This window comes from Anabrus simplex, chromosome 1, assembly GCF_040414725.1.
Source record: "Anabrus simplex isolate iqAnaSimp1 chromosome 1, ASM4041472v1, whole genome shotgun sequence".
Taxonomy (NCBI): domain Eukaryota; kingdom Metazoa; phylum Arthropoda; class Insecta; order Orthoptera; family Tettigoniidae; genus Anabrus; species Anabrus simplex.
The window spans coordinates 1,748,312,348-1,748,325,221 of NC_090265.1; positions in this window are offsets into that span (position 1 = coordinate 1,748,312,348).

Below are 12,874 nucleotides of genomic sequence, written 5' to 3' on the forward strand. Positions count from 1 at the left end.
TCTTGAAGATAAAATTGGAGATATAAAAGATTTTCTTATAGTTATCGGGGGTATCTTGAAAAATAACTGTAGTTGAAGTTGAGTTGCAGTTAGACTGTTAAAATAAGTCTGAAACAAGAAGAAAATAAGTAAAAAGGAGGATATTTTAAAGGAGAAAACCTTGTACGAATGTATAAAAGGATAATGGAGTTGTAGTCGATCGTGTCGTATTTGGCGTCCTCCCTTATGCCGTGTTATTAACTAACTGAGCATGTGTGAGGCGCTTGCGGTGGGCAAGGTATAGCAGAAGGAGAGGTAGGGGAAGTGGGGTAAGCAGGTGAAATGTTGTGTAGGGTGGATAAGCTGGATTATATCACGTAATTAATGAAACCATTATATAGAAATTGACAAGTATTGGAAGGTGGAAATCTCCCTATAATTTAACCTTAGTTATGTAAATTACTTTAACCCTCCCCTTTTTCACTGAAGATGGCTCAAACGAGTTGAAACATGTTTGAATTTGGTTACTCCATCTAGTGATGGAATTATATGATGTACTGAATTAGGAGGATACACTTAATTTTACCTTTGTAAACCGTTCAATTATCATAATAACATCTGTCCACTTCCAATGGCAGTTTCCACAATGAATCCTGCAGAATTTGGATATTTCTGTCGAACATCTTTCCACTGGATTCGATTATAGGTGCCTGACCGAGCATAGTATATGCCTAATACCTAATTCTTACATGGCTTTGCGGAATTGTACAGATGTAAATTGTGTACCTTGATCCATTAGTACTTTACTTGCTTTCCCCATTTTTGGCAGTATGCTTTTCACTAGGCATCGCAAGACCTGTTTAGAATTAACCCTCTGGATCGGCTGCAATGATATATATTTTGAGAACACATCCATGATGACTACGATGAACTTTGACCGTTTTCTTGCTGTTGGTAGTTGACTAAAAATGTTGATTGCATACATCTCTCTTGGCTTGGTCAGCTGTACCGTATGGCGATAGGTTGGTGTTTGGTTAAGAAGGTATTGTGTTTCGGTCTTTGACAGATGTCACATGTTCTAATCATATTTTAAACCGTTCTTCTTAACCCTTTCCATGTGAATCTCTCTAGTAAGGTTTGTGTTATCTTATCAATGCCTCCATGTCCAGTAATTCTATGGGTATACCAAATAATACCTTTTTGCAGCTCCTTTGGTACAACAATTTGCATTTTATTTTGGCTCTTATCAGTATCGCATTTCTCATTACATATACCCGTGTTATTCCTGATTCTCTGATGTTGTCAGGGCCATCTTCTTCTAATTTTCTGATATTTCGAACTAGATTCTCATCCCGTTTTATTATCATTTCCTTCAGGATTTCTAATATTCCCATTTGCTCTTCCTTTTGTCTTTTCTATCTCTTCCTGGTTACTCTTTATCGCTCCGTCCCTTTCCTGTAGTTCCTCTTCCTGCTCATTCTGGTATTCCTCGAAATGTGCCCTCATCTGACTAAGGTTTGCCATCTCGAAATTTGTTATTTCTCTAATTTTTCTCGTGATACTTTAAAAATTCCTAAGTTTGCTTTAATGTCTTATGCTAAACTTGTATCTATATCTTAGCTACTAAGTACTTTTATTAATCTGTATTTATTATGCAATTGGGTAAACTACCCAGAATTCCCCTTACTGAACTACATAAAATCATTCCAGATCATGAGATAATCCATGTCCTAAGTATATTATGCAATTCTAGCCCATTTCAATGTGATCATTACAGAAGGAATTAACATTTTATAATATATCTTCATAATTTTATCTCATAGATTACTAAAATTTATATTTTATTCAACCATTTTCATCTAAATTTTGCAAGTTATTATCTACTACCGTTGTAATCAATCTTTTTCTTCTTTCTATTCCAACGTTGGGTGTCATAATTTCTTTTTATACTCCAGGTTACCTTTTAGGGGCTGCCTGGTCGAGGCGGTAAAGGCGTACTCGGTTTGCCCGGAAGGACGTGGGTTTGAATCCTCGCCAGGAAGTCGTAAAATTTAAGAAACGAGATTTCCACTTCCGGAGGTGCATATGGCCCTGAGGTTCACTCAGCCTACACCAAAAATGAGTACCAGGTTAATTCCTGAGGGCAAAGGTGGTCAGGCGTAGAGCTAACCACTCTACCCCATCACGTGCTGAGGTTAACAATGGCGGAAGCCTTTACCTTTCACTCCTCCAAGGGCCTTCATGGCCTCTACGGAGGTGACTTTGCTTTGTTTACCTTTTGAGTTCCATGATGATGCATCATAATTTCTTTTCATCTCCACATCTTCTTTTCGAGCTCTGCGTTGAGTATCATATTTTCTCTTTACCTCTGTCTTTCTCTTCTCGAGTTTCACGTTGATTGTCTTAATTTCTTTTTATCTTCCACATTACCTTTTGAGTTCCATGTAGGAAATGACACATAAATTCATCAAGTTCAGGGCACTCTCTTGCCCTTGGGGTGGAAAACTTCCCTAAAGACGGATGAACCATATTTAGTCAACAGCATAGAAAGTCCTCAACGGCGGACCACGCGTAAGGACAGTAAGTCCCTCCTCGGCTGGCATGGCGGACGAAGGCTGCAGTGACTAGGCACCCTTCAATCGTCTTGCATCGTCTTGCCATTGAAAACAGTTCTTAAGTCATCAAGTACAGTGCGTTTGTTGAAGTGCAGCAACACTCTCACTCTAAAAGAATCTCACGCACAGCAGTCTTCCAACAGCAGATTGACTCTTCCAAAAGTCCTGCGGCGATCAGGAAGTTGCAACGGGGGCAGGATTGTGATGTCTGGAAGCCTCTAGTGATAACTTGGCACATAGGCGGTAGGTGTGTGATTGGTCATCTCTTGCTTAGGATGTGGCTGTAGAGCAATTCGGTTGCTGCATCTACGACTGAGTAGTCCTATTTAGAGTCCACTCTGCTCACCTCACATGGGGAAGGGGCTAGAAAAGGTGCCCTAAACATAGTCAGCCACTTCTAGTACCGATTGGATAGCCGCGTCCAATGGTATCACCTCAATGCGGTCGAACAAGAAAGAAATTATATTTTTCTACATGGAACGTAAGAACACTTAATGATGACCCTTCAAATGAGAGACCCAAAAGGAGAACAGCCCTTGTGGGTAGAGAGTTATGAAGATACAATATCGACATAGCAGCACTCCAGGAGACCCGTCTTACTGAAGGTCAGTTGAAAGAAAACGGAGCAGAATACACTTTCTTCTGGAAGGGTAAACCTACCAGCGAACACCGAACACATAGAGTAAGCTTTGCTATCAAGAATAAGCTTCTCAGAGACCTGCTGGGGCTTCCAACTGGACATAATGAACGCATCATGACATTAAGACTTTGATTAAATGGCGACCAGAATGCCACAGTAATTTGCACATATGCCCCCACATTAGACTCTGATGATGACATCAAAGAAACATTCTATTCAGATTTGGATGGCATCCTATCAAACATCAATCGCCTAGATAAAATCATCTTGCTTGGTGATTTTAATGCCAGAGTGGGAAAGGACCATAAAGTATGGAATGGTGTCATTGGCAAGGAGGGAGTTGGCAGTGAAAACTCCAATGGTATTAGACTCCTCTCAAAATGTGCTGAGCATGGGTTGATAATAACCAACACTATCTTTCGCCAAAGGGATCGCTTCAGAACATCATGGCAGCATCCTAGATCGAAACACTGGCACCTCACTGACTATGTAATCGTCCGCAAGCAAGATCTACGCGATGTTCTCATCACCAAAGCAACGACGGGAGCTGATGACTGTTGGACAGATCACCAACTTATTAGATCAGTGATGCATTTGTCACTGTCCACCCCGAAGGAGGAAACAACAGAAGAGCTTCAGACATACTTTTGACACCAAGAAGTTTGGCAATACAGAAATTATCATTTAGACTTTCACGGGCCGTGTAACTATTCACGAGGTATATTTTTGGGCTTATGCCGTAAGCCTACACACACCAATAGATATCTCCACGCAGATTCTCACCATCACCCTGCCCAGAAACATGGTATCCTTAAAACTCTGACTACCACAGCCAGGAGGATTTGTGAAGTGTTAGCTCTACAAGAGGAAATTAACACCTTGAGAACCACCTTTGAGAGCAATGGTTACAGCAGAGCTTTGATCTCAACGGTCCTTAAATCGACACATAATCGGACGTCTGTTAAGGAAAAAGAAGCAAAAGGAACTGCTTACCTACCTTACATACATAACACGACGGATCGAATTGCTAAAATCTTACGTAGGTACCATGTACGAACTGTTTTTGGTACATCAATTAAGATTAGGTAACTCCTGCGACCAACAGAGTTGACAATTAATTTCCTCTTGTAGAGCTAACACTTCACAAATCCTCCTGGCTGTGGTAGTCAGAGTTTTAAGGATACCATGTTTCTGGGCAGGTTGCCTAAATTGCAACAACTTGGTATCTACAGAGTTGTCTGTACTTGTGGCAAGGTTTATACTGGGCAGACTTCAAGAACGGTATGAACTCGCATCAAAGAATATACCAGATGTATCAGATTCAACCACCCTGATAAATCAGCTGTTGCTGATCATGCCTTAACACCCGGTCATGATGTTTTGTTCCAAGGAGTGGATGTTCTTGCCCATATAAAGCAATATCGCCCAAGAATTATCAGGGAGGCGGTTGAAATACGTAAACACCCAAATAATTTCAACCGCGATACAGGCTACAACCTCAGTGAATCATGGTTACCTATTATCAGAACCATTAGAGAGTAATGCTTTACTGTTGCCATTCGTTGTCTCTATCTAGGGCTAAAATGGCATCCCGTTTACATCTTAGGGCACCATTTCAAGTTCCTTGTTGCTTTCTCCTAGCAACCTGTTATGCGTCGTTTCATTTCTCTGTGTCTCCTGATGAAGAAAGGCATGGTTCCTTTTGAAACGCGTTGAGTGGGTTTTTATAATTAATTACATGGCATAAGCCCAAAAATATACCTCATGAATAAATACAGAAATTACTTCAAAATACAGAGAGCTCCTTCATCGGACTTTGCCGAAGGAATATCAACCTGATGTAACGCAACACTGGGAGAGTCTGAAGACCACTTTTCAAGATGCTTGCAAAGAAACAGTAGAATATAAGACCAGAAAACACCAGAACTGGTTTGATGAAAATGATAAAGAAACTGAAGCATTGATCTTAGAAACAAGCCGTAAGTATTACCAAAGCAAATGTCCAAAGAAAAACCCATGAGCTCAAGAATGTATGGTGGACAGCAAAGGCAAAAGAGTTGGAATATCTAGCAGATAAAGATTCACGACAGTTCTTCCAAGCGACAAAAGCAGTTTATGGTCCTGCCACCTTTGGGAGGAATCCTCTTTGGTCCAGTGATAAGAGTACACTTTTAAAAGATCAATACTCCATCATGAATAGGTGGAAAGAGCATTTTGTGACCTCTTGAACCAGGATTCGATTATTGATGAACAGGTGTATGATATATTAAAACAAACTCCCATCAATGAAGAACTTGGCTCCCCACCAACACTAGATGAAGTTAAGCATGCTGTCAATCAAGCAAAGCGTCACAAAGCCTCTGGTCCTGATGGTATATAAGTGGAAGCTCTCAAAGAAAGAGGTGAAGAACTAATAAGACACATACATGAACTGATTGTCAAAATTTGGAGCACAGAAGAAATGCCTCCTGGTTTCAGAGATAGTCTGGTAGTTCCCATATTTAAGAAAGGGGATCGAACAAACTACAATAACTATAGGGGATTATCCTTACTGTCAAGCCTGGGAAAGCTTATTGCTCGAATCTTGGCAAATCGTATTGTACCCCTGGTGGAGAAAATACTTCCAGAGAGTCAGTGTACAATCAATCAATCAATACTGATCTGCATTTATGGCAGTTGCCCAGATGGCAGATTCCCCATCTGTTGTTTTCCTAGCCTTTTCTTAAATGATTTCAATGACATTGGAAATTTATTGAACATATCCCTTGGTAAGTTATTCCAATCCCTAACTCCCCTTCCTATAAATGAATATTTGCCCAAATTTGTCCTCTTATATTCCAACTGGACAAATTGTGTGGCTTCAGGCCTTCTAGACGAGCCACAGATATGATTTTCACAGCTCGTCAAACCCAGGAAAAATGTAGAGAACAAAATAGACCTCTTTATATTGCCTTTATTGATCCCACTAAGGCATTTGACTCTGTGAACTGAGAAGCTTTGTGGAAAATTTTAGCTCTATATGGCTTTCCGCAGAAATTTATTGCCATCGTGAAATTGCTCTACACTGATATGATGGCAGCTGTCATTGGCAACGGCTCTATTGGAGAGCCATTCCATATCAGTACCGGTGTTAAGCAAGGCTGTGTGATAGCCCCCACTTTGTTTTCCTTGTATGTTGCCGCTGTCATGGAACTTGTCAGAGATGATCTCCCTCCAGGAATTCATATAACTTACGGGATGGATGGTAAACTTTTTAATTTGAGCCGTTTGAAGGCAGGAACTCGGACATCGTCTGCAGCATTAGTTGAGTTACAGTACGCTGATGATAATGTTGTCGTAGCTCAGATACAAGAAGAGCTTGTGATAATTCTGAATGTTTTTTCTGCTGCGTACAACAAGATCGGACTCAAACTGAATACCAGCAAAACACAGATCCTATACCAACCAGCCCCTGAGGAAGGTCAAAGTGAGCCTTCAAGTTGTAAACACCTTCCCATACCTTGGCAGCACCCTCTCATCAAGCGTAAATATAGATTCAGAAATCCAACACAGAATTAACCGTGCAGGAGCATCGTTTGCTAATTTAAGATCTCGAGTTTTTGACAATCATGATGTCAATATCACAACAAAGATTCTTGTGTAGAATTCTGCTGTAGTTCCAACCTTACTCTACGGATCTGAAACCTGGACATGCTACAGTCAACACCGTAAGAAGCTGGAACAGTATCATCAACGTTGCTTGAGGAGAATACTGCAAATAACTTTGCAAGACAGGCACACAAATATCAGCGTTCTTGAAGAGGCACATACCACCAGTATAGAATTGATGGTTTTAAGACGCCAGCTACGATGGACAGGACACGTAGTTCGCATGCCCAGACAAGTGTTTTACTCTGAGCTATCAGTAGGTAAACGCTATGTAGGCGGTCAGAGGAAGCGATTTAAAGATATAATCAAGGCTAACTTGAAGAGATGTAACACTGATGTTGATAACTGGGAGAACTTAGCCCTTGACCGTTCATCCTGGAGATCACTAGTCCATTACGGCACACTGTCTTTTGAAGAAAACCGCCGATGTACAGCGAATGACAAGAGGCAACGTAGGAAAGAAAAAGAAGTGCTGATGAGACATAGAAATAACATGACTGCTCCACCTGGGACTACCTGTCATCACCGTGGCAAATTGTGTAACTCCTGCATTGGACTGTACAGTCACCTCCGAACGCATAGATGAAGAGGCATCCTGCCAGGAAGACAAACCTACTCGATTACTTGCTATCATCATCATCATCATCACATTTGGGAATCAATTTTTTTGTCTTCTTCGTCTTACTCCAGCGTTGGGTGTCGTACTTTCTTTTATCTCTGTCTTTCTCTTTTTGCCTTCACATTGGGCGGCATAATTTATTTTTCTTACGCCCTTCCCGCATCCAGGATGGGTCACGTAAAAGAAATCCCGACCAGTATCTCAGGGTTCTTGAATGTATAGTTGTTTTATGTGGGATCTGGAAGAGAACCGATACGCCGAGTAATATTTTATCTCCCAGTAGACTTGATGGACGTCTCCATCTGACGTATCCATGGATCATATGATCACCTGAAAATCCATCGCCTTAACTCTAAGGTACCTCATATTACTGTAGAAAGCTATAAATAAGATCTCAAGTTAATTTTAGCTAATATTATTTATTATTATTATTTATTTATTTACATATTTTACGCCCACATTGGAGCACTGAAATCAATACATTTGAGTTAATTTCTTCTTCTTCTTCTCCCAGAACTTTTTCATCCTCTCCGACCTGGAAGCCCTTTGTGTGTCCGATATAGTATATTGTTTCCGTTCAACTGCTTTTAGTTTGAGACTTATGCTTTTGTTCTTCAAAATCCTCTTCTCTTTTCTGTCTTTGATTTGTTGCCGAGTTATACCCAATTCTTCCAAATCGTCCTGAACTTCTTTGAACCAATTATTATTGATTTTATTCTTCAAAAAGTAATCGAATAGTTATTTATTAAGAAAAATAAAAATCTTGGAGGAGAAAAATGAAATAATGGTAATAAAATTCAAAATCAATTAATTAGTTAACATCTGGTGGTTGAAATTATTTGTTAATGTTCACATTCTTCATTTAATCTTTTTATCATCATTGAAATGTGTTAAAAATTCTTCACATTTACAACCTTCATAAAATAAATTGTTAATATATACAAGTTCATCATGGGAAAATATTATGGTTACATTACGGTATTACATTCTTCGCAGCTAACATTCATTGTCCGTTGCAATATTCTCACTTGTTCATAGGACACTTTGCTAAAATAATGTTTACTAACTTTTAGGTTGGATTATCTCATGATATTTTTAATACCCGGTACATCTCAACATTAACCTCCGGAAAAGTAATAAGTTTCCTGTTAATTTCAGCAAGACTTTGCTTTAAATCAATTAAAATTATCATATCATCTAATATCATATCATAAATAACTTTCCTACATACACTAAAGTAATCATTAAGTCTAGCATGATATTCACTACCTTAAATGAGTCTATAACTATGTGATCTCGCATGAGTCACTTAAAATATTTGGGAAACATTACTTTTGAAGACTATGTAAGATATCAGTTCTACATTCTTATATACAGTAGCAATGATCCTTCATGTTAATCTAAGTATGCCATCATCAAGTTAAAAGAATGCAACTTTTCAGAAGATGTTCTACGTTAACAAGTCCAAGTGTAATGAATACTCGTTCATACAGGGATATCTTTTGATGACAAATTCCTAGCATAATATTCCACGAAAGTCAAATACGTCACAATTATCGTAATATATTGAATCTTGACAAAATACAATGTTATTCAATCATCAGCACATATAACCCTAGTTTGCGTCAATCATCTCATTTCTCACTTCTTCTTTCATTTTGTCATAGCACATACTTCCATTTAATTCATCTTTTATTTCTTTCATATGACAACTCTACATCTCCTTCATTATTCATTTCAACTCGTATCTCTTATTATTCTGAACTCTTCACATAAAAACCTCTCTTGACGCACAAGTGGTCTTATTCTCATGTATTCTCAACATCTTCTTAAATTATAAAAACATTACTTCTGTCTGCTGACATTTGCATATCTTGTGACCTTCTACCTTATAATAGCAACATATCACCTTCTTGTATTATCTAAATATATCACCTATGTTCATATCAACCTATCACTTGGAATCCATACATCATAAAATATTCTTCCTATAAGAACTTCATATCTGCTATGTCATAACATATTTGGATAATGCATTACTCTAAATGGGATTTGGTTATATTCTGTAGATGACTACCTATTCCCTTGTATATCGATATATACAGAAATCACTCGTGAGAATCTAACATAACATAGGTTATTTGACACAATCTCAACACTTTGACTACAAATGATCTACTCAAAATAACATCTACCAAACTACATATTTCTATTTAAGAAACTTATCTCTTTTCCTTCGCTTTTGGAATGATTTATGTCTCGTTCATTCTCCGCTGCTGCGGGTGATCGTCGTGCTGCGTGGATGGCTATGCAGACGTCATCTGTGGTGTTGGTCCCTCACGGTTCAGCTCAGGTTATTCCAGGTAGCTTGTCACCCATCTTGTCTTGCTCAATTACAAAAATAAAGAACATATTTATGAGATCAGCTGATGCATGTGGATAATAGCAAAGCCTGCTAATCTAACAATTATTTTTCTTTTTAAAACTTCTTTGCTTGATCTCTATTTTTTATCAGACCTCCAAAATGTCTGCAATAATCTCAAATTATATGTTGTATGGGTTTGTTTTATAAAATTTCTAGCGATGATATTGCATTATTCCTGCTTATTGCTTCTTTGATTGATACAATTTTCTTGGCGTCTTTAGGCTGGCTGGTTTCCAAGTCTTGTTAAGCATTTAGGATGGAAATAACACGTTTTATGATTACCGGTATATAATGTTATATCTTGCATTATATCAACGTATTATCATAGCTAATATGTGCTTATCAAATTATCTTATTTTCTTGATTTTTTTACATGATTAAATTCGCTTCTTATCTGCGACACGTCAGCTCGCTATGGGTCTTTAACAATCCCCTGTTTTTCTCATTTTCACTGCCATCATGATTATATATATTTCGATGTTGCATCAATCTGAACTTCTGTGATATACTATGAAGTTATTCATTCTGCTTAATTTTGCTGTGGGTAATTGCATTTACTCTGGTTCGATTGAAATTTCCCTTCTGGAATAGTGCAATGGCACACTTGGCCTGGTCAATTCCCCGATCTGTCCCCAATTGAGCACGTATGGGACATCATTGGACGACAACTCCAGCGTCATCCATAACTGGCATTAACCGTCCATGTATTGACCGACCAAGTGCAACAGGCATGGAACTCCATCCCACAAGCTGACATCTGGCACCTGTACGACACAATGCATGCATGTGTGCATGCCTGCATTCAACTGTCAGACGATTACACCAGTTATTAATGGACCAGCATGGCACATTTGCTATGGCTTTTCTTGCGTGAATATTAACCTGTAGTTTTGTACCTTTAATCAATTAAATATGTTACCTCGACAAATATATTACCAAAATTTCCGTATTCTACGTTCCTTACTTCATGGTGTTTGGATATTTTTTCTGCCAGTGTATTCTCTGAGGGAGTAAAACATCATTCACTTAGGCATAACAGTAAAATAAAGATTTGTGATTTATCAATCCACAAGATCATTTGAGTTGAAATCTGATTTCTAGATACTCCTTTGTACACATGGCTGAAAATTTGAATAGAAGCTGGAGTGTTTGAGTAATAGATTTCAAGCATTCAAACAATGGATATACATCATCTTCAAGAAAATGAAAATCTATCCTCTGACAATAATAATAATAATAATAATAATAATAATAATAATAATAATAATAATAATAATAACCATAAGGTCTCCGCAACATTGTGTAGGCATTCTGAACTGATACCGCTCAGGCATGCCAATTTCCATGTTCTGTTTTGCTTCACCAGATCACAGAAAATTTGGAATTAATTTGGGTGACTTATAGCCGAGTACTAATTCATTTTTGAGAAGTAAATTCAGATTGTGTCTTCAGAGATCTTTGATATCCTAATGGAGTGCCTATTTTTGGTCTGTCAAGAATACCTTTGTCAAGTTGAATCTATGATCATAAGATTGGGAAGCTGACACTTAACTGCTGATCCACATAGAGAGTACTATAACATTCATTTGAATTTTCATTCATCCATAGTAGGGTGTCCCTTATTTTCATCATCATCATCATCTTCCTTCCAAGTATTGGGCCATGTGACCCGTTACGGTCTTGCATTTTACTTTTTGCAAGACTTGAAACCAATCAAATGTCCTTCCGACGGGTTGCTAGCCTGAAGGAAGTGTCCCTTATTTTTCAAAGTTTTAATTTTGCAATGCATAGGTTATTGTTTTATTCATTTGGGCCTAAAACACCCAAAAACACTTTTTTTTTCCTTATTTGGAACAGTACAACCCGTGCCGACTCGCGCGCAAACATGTCCATACAAGTTGCGTCACAAGAGTGGCGCACTCTCATTGTTATTGTCACTTAGTTTTCGCTTATCGGGTAGCTATCACGGATTGTTTTATATTTCGAAGATATCAGTGGAACTAAGGAGCAATAAAAAAGCATTTTTTTGTTGGTGAAGTAAATCACCAAATAACAGGCGCAAAATTACCATCTAATCGTCAAGTTCTCGCAGTTCTATTTTTTCAACATACGTGAGGTTAAGTTGACTGTTAGTGAAAGCGCAAATCTTGTCATTCGGGAGTGCAATATATTCTGGGAAAAGGCTGGAATACTTACTAGAGCTGTGCCTAATAGTGTTAAGAAGTTAGTGGATCTTTATCAGGTCTGGGGAGAACTGCAAAAAATAGCAAGAAGATTCAGGATTTACATAGGCGCCGCAAAGAGAACTTTTAACTTGAATTAGATCATTTATTCGATATCGCATATGCTGATGCTCTTGAAAGAATAAAAATCAAAGAAGATAAAATATTTTTGCAAAAGCAAAGAGAGCCGGGTGCCTAGCAGGTGTTGACAAAAAGTTGGCTGATATTGAAGAAAGGGCCAGGCTGAGAAAACTCGCAGAAAATTAGAAGAGACTAAAGCAAATGCCTTCCGTGAACTCATTGGAATCTGAAACTTTACAGACTTTTGATACACATGAAGACGTAGAAGAACAATCCACAAGCTCTGAAGAAAGCCGGGAAGAATCTCTGCCATCCACATCTCAATCTGTAAGTTCTTTAGGTACGTCGACAAGAAGAGGAAGAAAAGATTTTATCACTTCTACATTAGTTGCAACTTTAGACAGATGTCAACTAAGCATCAGAGATTCTGTTTACACAATTCAGTCCGTAGTAGAAGCACTTGGTCTTAGTTCTGACAATTACCTGATCAACAAATCTTCTATTCAACGCATTCGAACACAAATGAGAAAAGATAGAGCGAGATCCATTAAATCCAATTTTCAGAATAACGTGCCCGAAGTAGTTACTGTTCATTGGAATGGAAAATTGTTACCTGCTCTGGACGTAGAAGTTCTAAAGAAGAAC